This window comes from Corvus hawaiiensis, chromosome 26 (assembly GCF_020740725.1).
Source record: "Corvus hawaiiensis isolate bCorHaw1 chromosome 26, bCorHaw1.pri.cur, whole genome shotgun sequence".
Lineage (NCBI taxonomy): Eukaryota > Metazoa > Chordata > Aves > Passeriformes > Corvidae > Corvus > Corvus hawaiiensis.
This window is the reverse complement of record NC_063238.1, coordinates 4,769,207-4,787,791: the sequence shown is the minus strand read 5'-3', so window position 1 is coordinate 4,787,791 and position 18,585 is coordinate 4,769,207. Positions and strand designations below refer to the sequence as shown.

Sequence of the window (18,585 nt, the reverse complement as noted above, 5' to 3'; positions counted from 1 at the left end):
TACTGGAAAGCTACTGCACACATGAAAAACGAAATCTGGATTTCACTAATGGTTCCATCTGGATGGCTATTTCCAACAGAGACCAGGAGTAATAGCACTGTGTAAGGCCATGGGTTAGCATGCATTTACAAGTGTCGACTCTGTGTGTACAGCTGGAGGGAGGATATGGCCTTCTGTAGGAGGAGAAATTCCGGTTCATTATGCTGCGTGTAGGAAGTGGCTTTATGCAATGCTGTCACGAGCACAGGGAGACAAGAACTGCTTCCCCACTGACAACCTAAGTATGTGAAAATGCTGTGATCTGATTGCCAAAAATGAGTGGAAGGCTGATGACAGAATCAACATCAGAGTGGCATCATGGTGCAGGAGTGCCAGCTGAGAGATCTCCAGACCCCTACTGCTGAGAAGGTGAGACCTAGCTCTGGATTTGTAAAACCAGTGTCATGAATTGCAGCCAACTTTTAACTGTCATTAATTCCAACAGGAGCCGTGTTCATGGGGCAGGTCTCTGACACAAGTGGTGATGGTGGGGTATCAGTAGCTCTCCCAGCCGTTAAGGGTGATTAAAATAAGGATCTGCATTTTCTTTCTGGCACAGCCTCCAGCAAGCAACCCACTGGGGGCAGCTTGGAGGAGGAGGAGAAAGGCAGAGTGAAGGGGGGGTACAGGGTGTGCATAAGGGGAGGAGATCTTTGAAACCACTGCTTAGAGGTGTCAGGGGGATGCCTTTGTGGCTCTGGCAGCTCTCTAGACCTCTGCCCAGGAACAGGGAATCTGGTGGTTTTCAAAGAAAACTGAAACTACTTCTTCTTTTGCTGGCAAAGGTGAAAGATTACTTATAAATGTCCCTCACTTACCCTTGAAAAATAATAGCTAATAAATACCACACAGAAAGATTTCTCTGGACTTGTCTCCCAGACTAGCTGTTTTCAGGTTTGAATCCCAGATTTTACAAATATTAATCTGTGCTTTGTGTCACATCATACTGCTGCAGGGCATGCAATTAGGCACCAGCACCACAGCGAGAGGAAACATTGCAATCCAGCTTTGTCACTGGACAGCAAACCAGCTCACTGGCAGTTTGAGCCAACTCAGCTCAGCTGGGTTTCTGAGCAGCGCATGCTGCATTCAGTACATTGTTCATAAAAAAATTATCCCTTCAATCAAAACCTATACATTTTACACATACCTGGCACTCCTCTATAATAGCTGAAAAATATCACAAAATCTTGCATGGGCTAGACTTGCTGTTTTCAAGCATCTTTAGAGACCAAGGGCAGCCAAGGTCTGTCTCCACAAGGATAGGATGAAGTTCAAAAGGCACGTCTGTAAAGCACTCTTAAGTCAGTGCAGAATGTGGTCACATAGTTGTGAAATCAGCCATGTTAAAGCACAATTAATGTTAAGGATGTTTTCTTCACCTTTGTGTTCTAGTGCTCCTGTCACTGTGTTTGGTTAATTAATTTACAAAGCTCCTCTATTTAGAAAAATTTCCCATTCCAGAAAATCAGTGTAGCAGACTTACTGCTAATTCCCCCTATCCCCACTCGCAACAGCCTTACATTAATGTGAAGAGGGAAAAAAAGAAAAAAGTCTGAACCTATCTGTGTTCAAACATAGCAAATCCCAGCATTCAAATATTTCCAAACAGATTTTACTTCCCGATTATAACTGCTGAGAGATTTGACTCATATTGACCCCAGGGCAAAGTAACATTTAAGCTTGGCACCAGTTTTGAACCACAATTTAAAATGAAATGGCAGTCCTTCAGAGCTGCTCAGCTCTGCAAGTCAGCCACGGGTTTTCCAGCTTGGGCCAGCTTAGAACAGTTCTGACTGTGATTTAAATTTTGTCAACACAGAAATGCTCTCCACTATGTCTTCCTGCGGCATTTGGTGGCCCTGAATTTCTGGCACTCTCTTTCCCTCAAAATTGTAGAGATTTTATCTGATTAGCTCTAAGTGATCTTGATAACTACTCAGATCTAGTTATTTCTTGAATCCATTGCTTGGAGATCAAACATTACACCACAAGAACTCTATCCTATTCCAAATGAAGCCAAGGACAAAACTTCCACTGACTTCAGTGTGTTCAGGATAAGGCCATAAATCTTTGAAAAAATGAGTGTCCAATTTTCAAATTAAAACATAATGAACTTAATAGTCATGGATTTAAAGACTACTGCATTTTGCAACTTGCATGAGATTCTGTAGCTGGGTTACAAGCACTTGTAAAACTTTGATGCTCTGAGGGAGAGTAATTTTCTGGGAGCTCCCATCTTTATCTATCAGGCCAGTACACAAAATACACAATGGGAGTGATACTGCCCTGATGGCAAACAATGTCTTTGGAAAGCTTCAAACAATTTCTTTGTAAACAACTGATCAGGGTAATTACATTTTCTAATCTGAAACTGTGCTGTGACATTGTTTCAGGTAACACATGAATCATGCTAAAGGGTTTTCCTCTGCTAGCACTGGCTGCCTTATCTAAGCAAGCTCCAGTCTAAGGATGGAGACCTAAGCCTGATGAAGTATTGTACTGGCACTGCAGGTAGTGGCTCCACCACCTGCCCCCAAGACCCCTCCAATCCACTGCTACTGTTGGGCAGACAGCTCAACAGGTAATTAGAAAACCTGAGGAAGCAGCGGAGCTGCCTAATGCCTCATGATCCCAACTCATTTTCTTTAGAAGATGAGGTGTTAGATGGGACAACCTTGCTGCATATCTGAATGATGCTGAGTCCAGGTGAGAGAGCTGCAGCTCCACTTAGCAGAAGGCAAACATGGCTTTGATGACTTTGCACTTGCTAATGAGCACAAATGACCTAAAACACAATGAGCGTGTCTCCCACAACCTCTCAGCCAAGTCGCGATGTAATAATGTGGCTGTCAAACCCTCACAACTTCGTGGGACTGTGTTAACAAACTAGTCCAAGTATATTACACAAATCATGTGTAGTCTTGCAGAAGAAGCAGCTGTAGCTTTCTGGCTTGTTTGGTTTTGTTTTCAACAGCAGTTTCAAAAGGAAAACTGCAGTATGGCCTGCCCCTGCAGTATTCTTTTATTCTTCAATCTCTTGTCATAGATGTGATCTGCACACTGCTTAATTTTTGTTATCATTTCCTTGGATATCTACCAGCTATGATCGTCATGATTAAATCAGTATTAACTTAATTACAAAGGGCTTTACTCAAGATAAACAGCAAAGAAGTGATCCAGAACAGTGAGAACTGCACTGCTGAGTGAGAGCGTCTGGCAAAGGCCTTTCAGACACTCCAAGCCATCTTTTTTTCCTCACATAAATTTTAGTTTTGTTTTGTTTTTTAAACCAGATGTGTCATTTTTGTCAAATCCCAGAAATTAGATCAGTCCGTCACCTCTGAGTCTGACCCCTGAGCCCTGTCAATGCCTTTGGTCATCTTTGCTGCTGTCAGAAGCTACATTTTCAATTTCACTCCAAATTCAATGCCAAGGTGGTGTGGCATGAGTCAGGCACTGAGGTCTTCCCTAGTTTCCTCTTCAAAGTTCCATGAACAAAGGGCATCTGGATTTCGTGCCCTTCCCATGTTTATCTCCTGCTCCTGGAGGATGAACACATGGTCATTCAAATAATTATGATGGAGGGAACTATTGCATCTCTGCTCATATCTCTTATTTGACCATGCAAAAATTTAGTTATAATTTAGACACCAAATCTGTCCCAGGTGAATTCTACAGCAGAGCTCTCATAGATTTTAATATGATTATCAGTCCTTTTCTAATTAGTATAGTGATCATGTATTGCTGACACAAGAGATGGCAGTCTTGCTTTTTTAAAATTCTTCCAAAAAATCTCAAGTATTTTTTGAGAATACTGCCTTAAAAATAAACAATCACATGTGAAAAGACAGCAAGGGGCCATTTTGGGATTTCAAGTGAGAAGCTAAGAGTTTAACACAAATTATACAAGATTTTCTTAAAAGTTTAGGACCTAAATTAAGTTTTAAGAGATTGTGAACTATATATTCAGCTGTTTGATATGCAGTCTGTGGCTAACCACTATCTACTCACCAGGGACAAGCCTGGCAGAATTTCCATCAGGTGTGCAAATGTCCTGGTTTTCCTCAAAGTCCTGCCTTCTCAATAGACTCCTTTAGCAATCTCCTGAATACTATCACCAGAATAGGAGACATGGAATTCAGTATAAAATTCAGTCCTCTGAGGTGCTTTTGCTGCCACCTGTGGTAAAATGAACATACTCCCAGATAATTAATGCTTCCTAATTTCTTATGCACGTGTGTCCAGAAATTTCTCTTGTTTTCCAGTAGGAGAAAAATCTGCTATTACACCCTTTCTCACTTGCAAGAGCTGAAATAGGGTCCTGTTTATGACACATTTCATAGCAACACAGAATCATAGAATGGTTTGGATTGAAAAGTACCTTCAATATGTTCTAGTTCCAACTCCCCCTGCCATGGGCAGGGACACCTTCCACTAGACCAGGTTCCTCAAAGCCCCATCCATATCAGCCATGAACACTTCCAGGAATGGGGCATTGACATTTCCATAGAAGAAAGGTCAGAATGATTTTTTATTATTTATTATTCAAATAAATAACTACCTTTATTTCCTTACTCCTGTCTAGTCTCTGTTTTTAGGTGGTCTCTCAAGGCATCAAACTAACTGATACCTTCTGGTGGCAGAGTCTAACATGCTAATTTCTTGTATGCCAATTCTTGTATGATATTCCTCAGGTTTTGGTTGTGTTTTTCTTTTTTTGTATTTATTTTTTAAATTTTCCCTAATTATTGAATACTTTCTCCAGAAGTTTGAAAATTGCCTAATTAGGTTTGTGTCCTTTCTGTTAGTTGTTTTTTTCTTCATTTTGGCCTGTGAGACAATCACTTGAAGTCCTCTCTGCTGCTTTTTGGCCTAACATAGGGTAGTGTGCTCATCTGAGGGAGTGGGACCTACCCTCATCTGTGAAGGATCTGATAAACCCTATCTGAGACTACTCATAGGCAGTAAAATTGTTATAACACACTGAGATTCTGTGGTGAAGAGCCAAATTTAAGGCATGCAAGCTAGTTACTTGTCCATGGGCTTTTGACAAAAGTCAGAAAGTTAAAACTCAAAGACAGACATAGAAAGACCTTCTTGTGGAGGAAAGGGTGATGGATTTGCTGATATACACCGAATATCCTTTCTGGCTGACAGCAACTTCATAAAGTTCAGCAGAACAGATGCAAGGTCCTTAGGACAGAAGAAGCCCCTGCAGCAATGCAAACTGAAGATTGCCTGGGAGGGCAAGCAGCTCTGCAGAGCAGGACCTGAGGTGTAGAACTTGCTGAAGACGAGTCAGCAGTGCGCCCTTGAGGCAATGAAAGCTAAAACATGCCAGGCTGCCTAGGCAGAGAGCAGCCAAGAGCTGTTCCCTTCCAGTGAGGCCACTGGAGTTTGGAGTGCTCTGTCATGTCCACTTTTGGGCTTCCCAGTAAAAGGCATTAATGTGTTAGACCAAGTCCAGTGGAGGAGCACCGAGACTGTGGGGCATGACGTGCAAGGAGGGCTGAGGAAACCAAGGTTGCTGGTATGGAGAAGGAAAGGCTGGGGGTGCAGAGGAATATGACTGTGATATTCAGCTGCTGAAAGGACAAGAGGGAGTCAGACTTGTCTCAGAGGTGTGCAGCCAAAGGGCAATAGGCAATGGCCACAACCTGCATCCAGGGAAATTTTCAGCATGGATAAGAAGAAAAAAGTTTGGGTAAGAGTGGTTAAACCCAGCTAGAGAGGTGGAGTTATCTCCACCCTCAGATACTTTCAAAACCTGATGAGGCAAGGCCATGAATAACCTCATCTGGCTTTTAAATCAGCCTTGTCAGGAGCAAAGGGTGGGATTGGATGACCTTCAGGGGTCCTTTCCAATCTAAATTATTCTGAGGTTCTATAAATAAGGTAGAAGCTGCAAGAAAAAGGAGCTAAATCAAATTCAGGAGGGGCATGAGTCCTTCCTGTGTTGAGAGGAGAGAACAAGCCTGCAGGCTGTTGCTACTGCTGACCTCTTTAAGAGCTGAGTGATTGAAAATCACTCCTGGATGCAGCGGAGCGTGTGTTCCTGGCACAGGACTTGCATTGAGACATTCCCAAGTTTCTCTAAGCAGCGGCCTTATCTGGGTGGGGTGCTGTCAGTCAGGCATTTTTTCCTTCAATTTTGCCTCACCCCTCGCCATCACAGTGTGCTAAAAAGAGCCTGTTAAAAGGACTCACCAAACTTCCACACTCCAGGAACAGGAATGTGATTTTTGCAATAATTTTAATATTATTTAATATCATTTCTTGGGAAATAATTTCTACCTTTGAGGACAGAAGTGTTTCTCTAGTAAAATGACCAATTACACACAAATCCCACTTCTAACCTCAATTAGAACACTGGTCAGCAAGATGAAACAAATGGACTTCCACTAAAAATATTTCCCTCTCTTTCTATTAGCTAAAAATTATTTTAGTTATTCAGAGGACTTCAGAAAGTCAAAGGCTGTAGTAACAGCATTGCAGTTGGGTAATTAAACTGGTGGAATGTATGCTCAAATTTCTAATTAAAAAATGTTCTCACACGTGCCTTAGAAAAGCTTTACTCCATCAGCCATTCACCCCAGACATACAACCCCACTTACATCTATTGACTCAAAAAGTTTTACACTAATTTAAAAAAAAATAATAATAATATGAGTTTGATTTTCAGACTAGTCAGTAGGAGACAAAAATAGTTTTCATCTGATAATACCCACCCAAAAGACTAATCAAGCTGCCAAAGAAGTGTTGGAGTTTGGATTTTCTTGCCATAAGCAAGGACACGTAAACCAATGAGCACCCTTGCACATGAAAGTAATTCTAATAATGTGATTTCTCTTGTGTTTAAGTTGTTCCCTGCTGATGTTTCATAGGTTTAGGGCCTATGAGAAGAGTTACAACATATGGTAACATGGTAAGTAATAAGAAAAAGTAATTATGAATAAATTCAATAAACTTTTTAGGATCTACACGTTTCATGAGCAGTGTGTCTGTCACTCCATTCTTTCAAGACCCCAAATTTTCACATTTTAAAGAACCTCCTAATTTTTGTCTCTCCATCATTTTGTGTTAGTGTCACATTTCCTTATATTCAGAATTTGACATTGACGTGTTACAGTAAGTAATTTTCACTTCTAGGCAAAATGACAAAAGAAACATCTATGTTACAAAGCCTTCATCAGGCCTGAGAACAGGCTCACAATGGGAAACTCCATTCTCCTGGTCCTCATTCAGAATTCCATACCATTGCCTTTTTGCCCAGGTGGAGCTCAAACTCCAAACCCCCACATTGTGCTTATGACAAGCCAGACTCAAGAAATCTCCCAGGGTCTATAATATCACACCTGATCTGTCCAGCCTGTGGGAAAGGAAGTTCAGATCCCATCACAGTGTGTGATCCACTTTTGCCTTAGCAGGCCACATCTGGAGCCAAGCCTAGTGTGACCATGGGTTTGTGTTGCACAAATGACTGACAAGTTGAGTCTCAGTCAGGCTCATGGAAACAACCTGGCAGTGAAAGTAGCCTCAAGATGGTCCAAATCTCAAACACAATTGTGAGATGTGCCCTCTGTTTAGCAGATGACCATTTTATGAGCATCATTAAAATATTGTATACTCAATCAGTTTTGTTTTCAGCTTGATTTTGGGTCAAATGTCTCACTAGTCCACCCATATATTGAAGTGCCAGCTTTTTGAAATACATTAAGGTGAGCACTTTCAGACAGAAAATCATCTTCATTTTCATAAGGACCCAACTTTTGGCATTTTCTTAGCCATTAAACCCGGGACCTCAGAAAGACATGCAAAAGTTATATGAGATAAGATGTTGATGCCTTGAGACGTCTCCCAGAAACAGAGACTAGACAGGAGTAAGGGAATAAAAGTAGGTATTTATTTGAAAGGCCTTCAAGGTACATCCTGGGGACTCTGAAGCTATTCTTAAAATGGACCCCAAGATAGATGACAAGTCACAAGTTCTTCACTCTTTTATAGCTTTGGTTCAGTTGCATATCAGGGTTAATTCTCCAATTAAAGCTTCAGTTTTCCCCACAGCTTGCCCCCCCTTAGTGGCTCTTTGGTTTTTACTTTTGGCCTAGGACAGTCTGGTTGTCCTCAAAGAGCAGGCCTGGAGAGGCTGCTCACTTGTCTACCTAGCACAAGAGAGCAGAAATCAACAGGCTACAAGAAACTTCAGAGTCACACACCAAGCAATACAGAATTTGAAAAATATAAAGGCTCAAACCTAAGGCATCAATGTGGAAAGAAAAGACTGACAATGGTAGCTCACATGTGCCTAGCTCTTGTCCAAGTAGTCCAACAAATCACAAGGATTTTAGTACATGCTGCCACATCCCAGACCTTTTACAATGCATGGCAAAACTCCCAGTGATTTCAGTAGGAGTAGGTTTTAACGCAAAGTTGGCAAGCTTGGAAAAAATAAAGGAAAAGTATTTTTAAATCTTCATGTTAGAACAAAAAGCATCTTAGAGGGTCTATATCAAAAGTGAAAACTGAGGCTGGAACTTAACTCCAGCTTCATGAGTACTTCCAACCTTTATGCCAGTATACTGACCAGTTTCTTTAAATACAATAGAAACTCTGTCACTTTGAAGATAAGCCCTCACAGTTAGCTTAAAACAATAATTCTGTACTTTCTTTCCTGTTTCTAGATTTATTTTAAGTATTAGTATAAAATGTCAGAGTCTGATAGCAGCCAGATCAGTTTGTATAAAAATCAACTGCCTGTTTGTAGTATATTACAGGCTATATTTGACACAGGAAAGCACTTAATCATGAATGCTATCAGCACACCACACCCATCTTTGTAAGTGCCTTATAAGCTAGATTTATCACTGTGAACTCGGTCTGGATAGAGACAAGTAATAATGAATAATGCAGCCCCCTTCTGCAGAGGTAGGGTTAAAGGTGTAATACCCACAATATGACCATCAGACTGCAGTTCGGAAGCTGTGCTAGTATCTATCAATGTCACAGAAGCATCAGGAGCAACTTTGGATTGATGTGCAGAGCATTATTTCCACTGGAGTTGATGCTCAGATAAGCAGATGTAAGTGAGAAGAATCTGCCTCAAATACATGATCACACAGACTATGCCCATTTAAGTATTTTAAAGCTATCAGCTCATTGTATGTGCAGCAGAATTGACAATCCTTTAAAAAAAACTTGAATTAAAACCAGAAACACCTTTGCCATGTGTTAAATTTGATTTTATTTCACTTGCCTAATTTTTGTCTCTATTCTAGCTTTTGAGCTAGAATAGGCCACTTCTTGGATGTGTGGGCTTCAGAAACATACCGAAAAATGTGCATGGTATGGAGGAGATAGGACCTTTCTGCTTTTCTCTGTTGGCTCATGCAGAGAATATTGCTCCCTTCCACAGAGGCTGCCCCTGTAGCTGGGACGTCTGCGGCTCTGTGCCTATCACTGTGCCAAGGCTTTTCCAAGCTCACATATGGAGTCACCAGTGCAGAGGGAGCTGGGCCAGGGAGGCCAAACAAGCTTCAGCCATTCTCCCAGTTCACTTCTGCCCTTCTTGTCCCCCCAGCTCCTAACAGCAGCACTTCCTGGAGAAAGGAAAGATCTGGGTTGCTGTAGGGACTGCCTCTCCTCTGGGCTGCCTGTGACCCCCTGCCTAGCTCTTCCCTGTAACCACTATGCTCTACATCAGCTAGCCCACAGGGAAAGGAAGACAGAGGGGTGCAGCAGGAGGCCTATGGGGCTGTGGCAAGACCAGAAATGTCCTTCTCTCCCTGACAGAACATATCAAGAAAACAAAATGTTTGTTAGCAAAACAAGCAAAAAATGCTTCCCAAAACCCACAGCATTTGTAAAAGTTAACTGGAAAGTAAGATGTGACAGTCACTGTGGGATATGCTGTGGCATTCACATTTTTAGCACACACTCACTCTTGAATACAGCCAAAAAGAAGCCCCTTTGCCTACTAATGCCGTTTGTTCACAGCATCCCAGTTAGGAGTCACATTTTAAAATCTGAGTCCTTGGACATTGTCTTGATTAAACAAGAGGAATTCTGGCTGGAGTTTACTAGCATGTTAGTTAAACCTAACTCAATGACTTTTTGTTATACAGGAAAAGAAAGCTTTTTGCCTTCTATATCCTCTCAATTTAAACAATACTTACTGGAATAGTGCTAAACCCTCAAATGTGTTAAAACTTAATGCATGCACAGGACTGTTATTAATTTTAATCTCCTGAACACTGAAGGTACTGAAGTTACTGAGGAGCATGCTGGTCTGTATTTCAGCAGTTCAAGAGAAATATTCATAGAAATATTCCTTAGGTAGAACACTGTCTGTGTAACAACCTGAAGAAAACACCCTGGAGAGTCCAAGGGTTGGTTTTATACCTCATCTGACAGATGCCACATCCTTCAGCAGACAGTGCCCAGGTGCAGTGGTGAGGGATTTTGCCATGGACACTCAGAGGGCAGAATGCCAGCTGCTGCGCTGAATCACCAACACTTCCAAAGCGCCCATGAGATCCCAGGTGGCCCAGCCTTGCCAGCTTGGGATGAGGTAATATGGCTGCAAACTAAATAAAGACAGAAACCATCAAGTTGAATTTAAAGGGATATGGCAGAGTGATATATTTTGGTTTCCAATGGAAAAAGGTCATTCTCATTCAGTGACCATGCAGAACAGATACCCATCCATTGAATAACTTCTTTTGGATGTTGCTAATAAATATATTTTTATTAAATTAGTAGTCGCATAATATATTCAACTGCATAATGCTGTACCTGAAAGGAATAATTTGGTACACCTGTTGAAAACTTTAAGTACTGAAAAACAAGATGACACTAGGAAGTGTGTCCTTTGCTTCATCACTCTAGCCCTAGCTTTTGAGTTGAATCTGTCAGCCAACACTCTGGACTTCCAATTTATTCATTACAGGTAGTGACCCACAGTTACCAGATCTAAGGTCAAAACAACAAATAAGAAATTTTAAAAAATCTACTCATGAGATACCACTGGTATTCAGAGCCTTACATTACATGAGATACGAAATTACCAAAGGAAAAATCAGGATAAGGAAGACATATAGAGCAATCAAGATCCCAAATCAGCTCATTACAGGTAGGTGAAACTAGCAAGTTGATTCAGAAAGAGCTACTGAGTTTCTGCATTTTGAATTCTGAAAAGTATCATAGCTAAAACTGAAAACATCTCATAGAAAGCCCAAACAGAGGCTAAATACAAGGATTTTGAAGTCACAGGACCACAGAATGGTTTGGGTTGGAAGGGACCCTAAAGATCACCTCCTTCCAACCCATCTGCCATGGACAGGGACTCCTTCCACTAGACCAGATCGGTCAGAGCTCCGTCCAGCCTGGCCTTGAACACTTCCAGGGACAGGGCACTCACAACTTCTCTGGGCAACCTGGTCCAATGCCTCACCACCTCCACAGTAAAGAATTTTTTTCCAATATATAATTTAAACCCACTCTCTCAGTTTGAAAATATTCCCCCTTGTCCTGTCACTATATGGTCTTGTAAAAAGCCTTTCTAGCTATATCTTTCTTGTAGGTTTCCTTTAAGTACTGGAAGTCTGCAAGTTGGAGGATTCCATGATAGACCTCACCTTCCAGGTAATCTGTATGTTTCCTCAAAACGCTGTTTAAGAAAATAATTCAAATAGGATGCATTATACTTAAAAATACATAAAAACCATAGGCAAAAAAATAACAGAATATAAAGGCAGTACTTGGGCATGGAAAAGCCCAATTTTGCTACTAAACTAATGGCAAATGAATGGACATCAAATTAAATGGCAAAGACTTATATGTTTCATACAGGCAGCATTAGAAAGGAGAAGTATTAATCAATCTTAGTTCATTAAATTGCTAAGCCAGCTTAGCCACTGTTCACCCATGGATTCCTAAGCCTGCCATCCTGCCTGTGAGCTGCTTTTCAGGATTCCCTGGCCAGATTTATCCTTAAGGGTACTGCTGCAACCTACAGTCAATGACACAGCAACAGAAACAGAAAATAAATTATTATATCTAATAATCACTTCTAAGGTTAATAAATTTATTAACTCTCATGGGGTTTTTTTCTTTTTTTTTTCTACTTAAAGTGAGCTTGTATCACCTTTTTGTCTATTCTTTCTTGGTGTGAAAAGTGGATCAAAAAGAAAAAATGCCTCTATTTTCATTATGTCTTCAAAGTTCCCCTGGAGAAACAGACTTCAGCTGGAAAGGGGTTTTACAACACAAATACCAGGGAGACCAGGGGCCTGAAACAAAGACCTAAGAAGTTCTGGATCTATGTTTGTATATTGCTATTCTTATCTTCCATGTCCTTGCCGGGCAATACTGCAAAGACCTCTGCCCTGAGCACTAATATAATATAATATAATATAATATATAATTTTAGGGGTGAAGTAATCGTGAAGGCCCTAAAGGAGGAGCAGAGAGGTGTCAGAAAACATCCCCATGGCACAGGCACTCAGCCTGGCTCCAAAACCCACATATGAGCCAAATCCATGTCCCTACCTCAACGCTGATGCTCCGCTGCCCTGCTTGGTGCTGCAGACTCTGGTGCTTACCCCAGGCTGTAACACAGCAGTATCAGCTGCCCCAGGGCCCACCCAAGGAACGTGCTCTTTGTGTGAAGGTGTCCAGCACCCACAACAGGACTGCTTGCTCCTGCTGCTCTGGCACACACATTTTGTCCAGCTAACATTTTAAAACTCTCCCAGCAGGAGCAATGCACTGACCTTCAGGAGAAGCCCATGACCACTCATCTGATGGCACTCAGCAGCCCACAGCTGCAAGAAGGAAAATGCCAGAAGAGTTTCCTCTCTGATGTCACCCATCTTGGCTTTCTTCACCCTGGAACCCTAGAGGTGGTGGCCACTGCTCATCAGATCACACATATCTTCCACATCTCCTTCTCATGGAAGCAGCCTGGGTTCCAGGGAACAGACATACCCGCCAGCACCTCCACAAAGAGGCAACAAGAAGAGCATGTGGCTGGATGCACACTGTACTCTGCAGCTGTGGCCCATCTGGGCTGGAGGGCAGCTGTTACGGGATATGAGTGCACAGCTCCTTTTGGCCTTTGCTCTGTGCTGGGCCCATTCACACAGCTCTGTGCTCAGGACTGTATGTATTAGTGGGGGCACTACCAATGCCAACACTCCCAGCTTCTATTCCTTTAATGAGGACCTGTAGCTGGACATCATGCTTGGGACCATGCTTTGCCCAGAGCTGGATAAATGCAGAGGAAATGGGAGATGGTGTCTAACCCCCACAAAACAGGGATGTGCCTCACAGAAGGTTCAAGCATTGTGGTGGCAGACTCCATGCTGAATATAGTGATATACATATATATATATATATATATAGAATATATAGTGGCCTCTGTGGCTTCCTGAAATGTAATGCAGCACTTCTAGTGCAGGGCAAGCAGCAGAGAGGGAAAAATCAAGTACACCTGACTATGAGAATTTTAAAGGTGGAAGTAGATCCTTATAAAGCTACACAAAGAGCTCAACTCTCTTGGGCGGCATCAGGATGCTTAAATAAGAGATGACTTTTAGATCCATCATAGGGTACCTAATGCTGTTAGTATTCAGAACGGGCCACCCCAGCACCCCACAGGCATATGGCCAAGAAATTTAGTGTTCCAATTGTCAGTGCAAAATGTTGTGGAGGCAGAGGTGGCTGTGCTTTGTGAGGAATGTTGACGTTGCCCCCGTTGCAGAAATCGTACAATCACATTAACTTAGCACTACCACATCTACTACTAAATCCTTTCCACCTGATTTCTCAGCTTTCACTTCAGCATTAATATTAGTTCAGCTTAGTCACAGAGTCTTCCAGGGACAAACAAACCCAAATTCCTGATGTTAAAAAACAAACAAACTAAAGGAACACAAGCAGAGAGGGGAAAAAGATCAGGAGGAAAATGTGTCCTTTGTGCACTGCAGCACAGTCAAAGCAAAACACACCCATGCTACCCCCTACTTTGTTGTTCACTTTTCATTTGTGCAGTGTCCAACAACTGAAAGCTGTCTCGCCGCTGGACTGGACACAGGGATGTGCCAGAGAATCCCTCTTGCTCCCATGGGTGGGATGTGAAGAATTCCTCTCTTCATAGCTGACATTCCTGCTGCACTGAGACAATAGCGTACAATTCTTGTCCAAACAATCCTAGATAGACACTGTGATTTTTCCTAATCATATAAATATGAGAATGTCCATTAGATATGAAGCTTCCTGGCCAAAACCTGTATTAAAAATGGAATATCCCATGCTTACCACCTGCAGTTAAGTGACATACTAAGAGTGTTCTTATCCTACCTTCCCAAGATTAATTATTCAAGACTGGGAAGGGGATTCAAATTCACACATAGCTATTCAAATAAATTGTACTTCTGGGAGAATCCAGAGTCAGTAATATGGTCAACTGCTCATTTCCCCTAATAGCAACTGGCACAAGTACTAAAGTCTGTGGTGGTGTGTATTGTACTTAAGCATAAGTCAGGTGCTTTACCATAAAGCCATAACATTTTACCAGCAGCTTTAGAATAGAGTGTCATTTTTTCTGACATGGTTGTGCTGCAGGGATGGGGTAGCAACAGAAAGCTCTGTGGTTGTTTGGGGTTTTTTTAGGTTATTAGTTGGAAATACAAGCATGAGTCAAAACTGAATATGGGTCACAAACTGACAGGGTGCTGTTTCTGATCTGAAGACATTATTATAGATAGCTGAAAGCAAATTTCACTGTTATCACTGTCATCATTCTTAGGTGAGATTCTGGTGGAACCCAGTGCAGAGAAGTAGAGGAAGGAGATGGCTCTGATCTTCAGTTCCGGTTCTGTGTGTTAACAACCCACAAAAATGGAGATGTTTATGTTTGTGGCTCCAGAGCAAACCAAAATGAAAGAGAAGTCTTAACTGCAAAATTAGGGTTTGGGGGTTGGACAAATTCCCAATGCCTTGCCAGGCTGAGGTTGTCGATATCAGTGATTAATGTCCATCTGGGTGGTGAGACAGTGTCTAATCAGGGACAGCATCAGAGCTCTGCGTGCACTGAAAAAACACTGGAGTGTCAGACCTGTTTCATTGTGTGAAGTACTCACCCCTGATTAGGTTATGCTTTATTACACTCTTAAGATCTCAGCAATATTCTCCTTGTACCTTTGCTCACATGAAGCTTGCTCCTTTCTTTCCAGATTGCCCAAACAGAAAACCATTTCTTCTCTCAAGATTAATTAAAAGTGTCAGCTTTTCATTCTGTGGGGTTCATATATTTTATTCAGTTTTTAAAATCTTGTTCCTTTTTTTTTGCCCTGGAATCTGATGGAGGAAGTTTGGAATGACAGCATAGCAGATCCAATGTAGCTTGTACTCTGTGCAGAGCAAGGTTATCTTGCCGTTCAAAAGTAGACCTATGGAAAACAACAGGATTAATTGCTTTAAAAAGTAAATTTTCTTAAAGTAATTTAGTGATACTGTAGCCCATAAGTGAGAGGTTCTGGCTCCTCTACAGAGCTGCTCCTTTATGGAGCAGACAGAACTCTGTTGATCATGGCATACTCTTGAAACATTCCTTGAATTCGTGGGCTCATATCTCAGGTCGACTTACTGGTGATTCAGTCTTTCTGATTTTATATACACAAGATTCAACAGCTTCAGTCCCTCCACGAGGTCTTGGTTTCAACTATGCAGGATAGGAATAATTTTAGACTGCAGAAAATTTAGTGGTAATCAGATATAATTTTCCATTCAGTTTATCCAATTCCCATAGAAGAGACAAGACCCTCCAAATATTGGCTCTGCCTCTAACCACTTGTCCACAAAGGAATTTGGATTCTGGGTGACTGGAAATATGTCAACAGATGTTATGCACAGATAAGAGTTCTATCTTCTGCAGGGAACATAAGCAGAGTATCCATGGGATAAGCTGTGGGAGCTATTTTACCATAAAAAGATAGATTCATCAGTGCCCACTTACAGACACTAGAACACATAAAACGGTATTGATGAACAGTACAAGCTAATTTTCACAGAGCAGACATCATTTTTGTTCAGCATCTTTCTAGGCAAATCACTGGCTTTCGGCCAAGCAAATTTTTTTAAACACAAACAAAATGAAATCACTTACTGGAACAAACCTACTGAATCATTTTTGGTCACTTTCACCACTCAGTCCAATGTCCAGGCAACAAATGACTCCTTTTCCTGAGCTGGTCAGGACTATGAGATGCCAGACAAAGCCAGGTTCTGCAGAGCTATGTGAGAAGGGGAAGCCTTTAGCACACAATCTGTAGGTGAGGAGCTCACTGGGAAGTGGGGCTGGACCCTACCGAAGGCGAGGCTCTTTATTTATCTAATCTCTCATCAAAATACAAAACTTTGGATACAATGCAGAAACACACACCAAAGATAAACTAATGTTTTAAGAAACATTTACTTACCTAGTATATAAAAAAAAAAAATCTTTGCTCATTTTTTGCCTTTTTTTCTTTCTTTTTTTTAGGAAAACAAAATCAAAGGCTAGAGTGCAATGTAAGGAGTAGTGGTATGCAATACTACATGGTAAGCACATGTTCTTTACAGAAAACTTGGATGTGGCTTTAAAAAGCACAGCAGTTACAGCTTTACACCCCACAGAAGGCACGGTTGCCACACCATGACTGTGGATGGGTCTGAGCCGTTTGGTTTTTCCAGTCATGATTTCAAGGGTCAATATATAAAATCTCTGCCTTGTCTCCCTGTGTAATGAAAAAAAGACTTCTCTGGTGTTTTTGCTGTTCTTCCTCCTCCTTCCTAGTAAATTTACTAGTAATGTTACACCAAGCATGGATTTGATGTGGTAACCAAACTTCTATTAAAGAAAAAATTTGTATTGCTCATTTTATTTGGATTCAGAATTAGGCAGTTAAGGTGTTGCAAACAATCCTATGTGGCCACTAAAATTATTATATTGATAGTATATCAATAAAATTATTATAGTGATAGCAAATGCCCATCAACATGCAAATGTAAAAAAAAATGTGCCCATTGCATTTTTTCTTAAACACAGAAGTAATGCATATTAAGTTACTCTAGTGACCACATGGGAGTAGGTGATTCATGTAGGGAGAAGTGATTCATGGCTACATAGCACTTAAACTTCTTGCAGTTTCTCCTTTCTGTCTCTGTATGTTCACATTTGATTTTAAGGCTCTAGTTAACATTGTTTTGACTAAAAATCATCTAGCGTTTTCTATCTAGGTACAAACCCCTTTACATTAAAAAATGGTGCATTTAATAAAGAAAGAATGTAAGATCTTGTCTCTCACTTTTTATTTAAAGTGTTTTGCTTTTATTCCTCCTCAAAAACACAGAATACTTCTTGCTGCAAATATCTCTGGACTACATGGGTAGTTTTTTGTAGATTGTAGAAATTTTTTTTGTAGATCATAGGTTTGCAGATTTTGTGAGCTCCTTCGCCACTAACTTGTGCATGAGCCTGCAAGCAGGAGCAGGTCAGGCAAGGTTCCAGGTGCTTCATCCACAGCACTGTCTTTCTAACGGAAATGTGGAGCAATGCATCATCAGGAGAGTTGAAGAAAACTTAGATTTCTTTGTTCAGGCTCTGATGCACTCATTTAGTGTTGACAGTAGCTTTGAAGCTGGGTGTTTCTCCAAATACCTTCCATCAGTTGACCAGAATAGTGGTTTTGGTCCTGTCCCAGGAATGATCTCTCTTAAACAGATGGTGGTGGATCTGCAGGAGCAAGCAGCTCCTATACACACTTTCTCTCCAGTCAAAGGAAGGGGAAACAAGGAACAGCCATGATATGTTTCCAACCACAGCACTTGCTGCGTGCTATCATTACCACCATTACATGACTCAGTGCTGGTTCCAGGTTGGTCTGTAGATGGTATCACAGAGGCATCAGTGGGTGTTTCACTGGGGAGGCACTGATTGCACTGTTGATAATGAAGATCTGACCACTGCTTTCAATGTGATAGGGAAAAACAGATGCTCTGAAACAGAAATCGAATTCTTGTGATCACCTGTACATTTCTTCAGCTTCCACCTTCTTCTTTCGCATATCCCCTTTACATAAGCATTTTACAGACAGCTTTACCTGCATTTTGTTGTAGAACCATGTCATGCTTGCTGCTCCCCCTTTTCTGGTGCATGTGTGTATGCTTTTGTTACTTGTATTGTATAAGGTGCCTTGGGATATTCGCATCCTGTGCATTGTGTGGCATTGTGTTGAATAGGAGGTACAGAAATTAAAAGCAGGTCTCCTCCTACCCACATATGCCTTTTCTTTGCAGGTTTTCCTGGAAGTTTTGTGCGGGGAGGGAAGGGAAGAGGTAAAATATGACTTGGCTGAGACTGCCGGATGCTGAATCAGCTGCGATTGCCTCACGTTTTCCTTTCTTTTAAAATAAGGGGTACAGTCTTCAAAAGTGCCCATCTGACTTCTCTACAGGCCTTACCCAGCCCATCACTTCTCAGTAAGTCACTTTTTGAAAATGGTG

The 18,585-nt window shown here is 41.4% G+C and overlaps 1 long non-coding RNA gene across 2 annotated transcripts; it reads left to right on the top strand.

Moving 5' to 3' along the window:
- Window positions 1–240: 240 nt before the first annotated feature.
- Window positions 241–17,343, top strand: LOC125317441. Of its 2 annotated transcripts, XR_007200088.1 has the most exons (4): window positions 241–408; window positions 10,472–10,609; window positions 11,621–11,682; window positions 12,795–17,343. It is a non-coding gene; the product is annotated as an uncharacterized LOC125317441 (long non-coding RNA). The 2 variants fall into 2 exon arrangements; XR_007200087.1 differs by lacking the exon at window positions 10,472–10,609.
- Window positions 17,344–18,585: the final 1,242 nt, after the last annotated feature.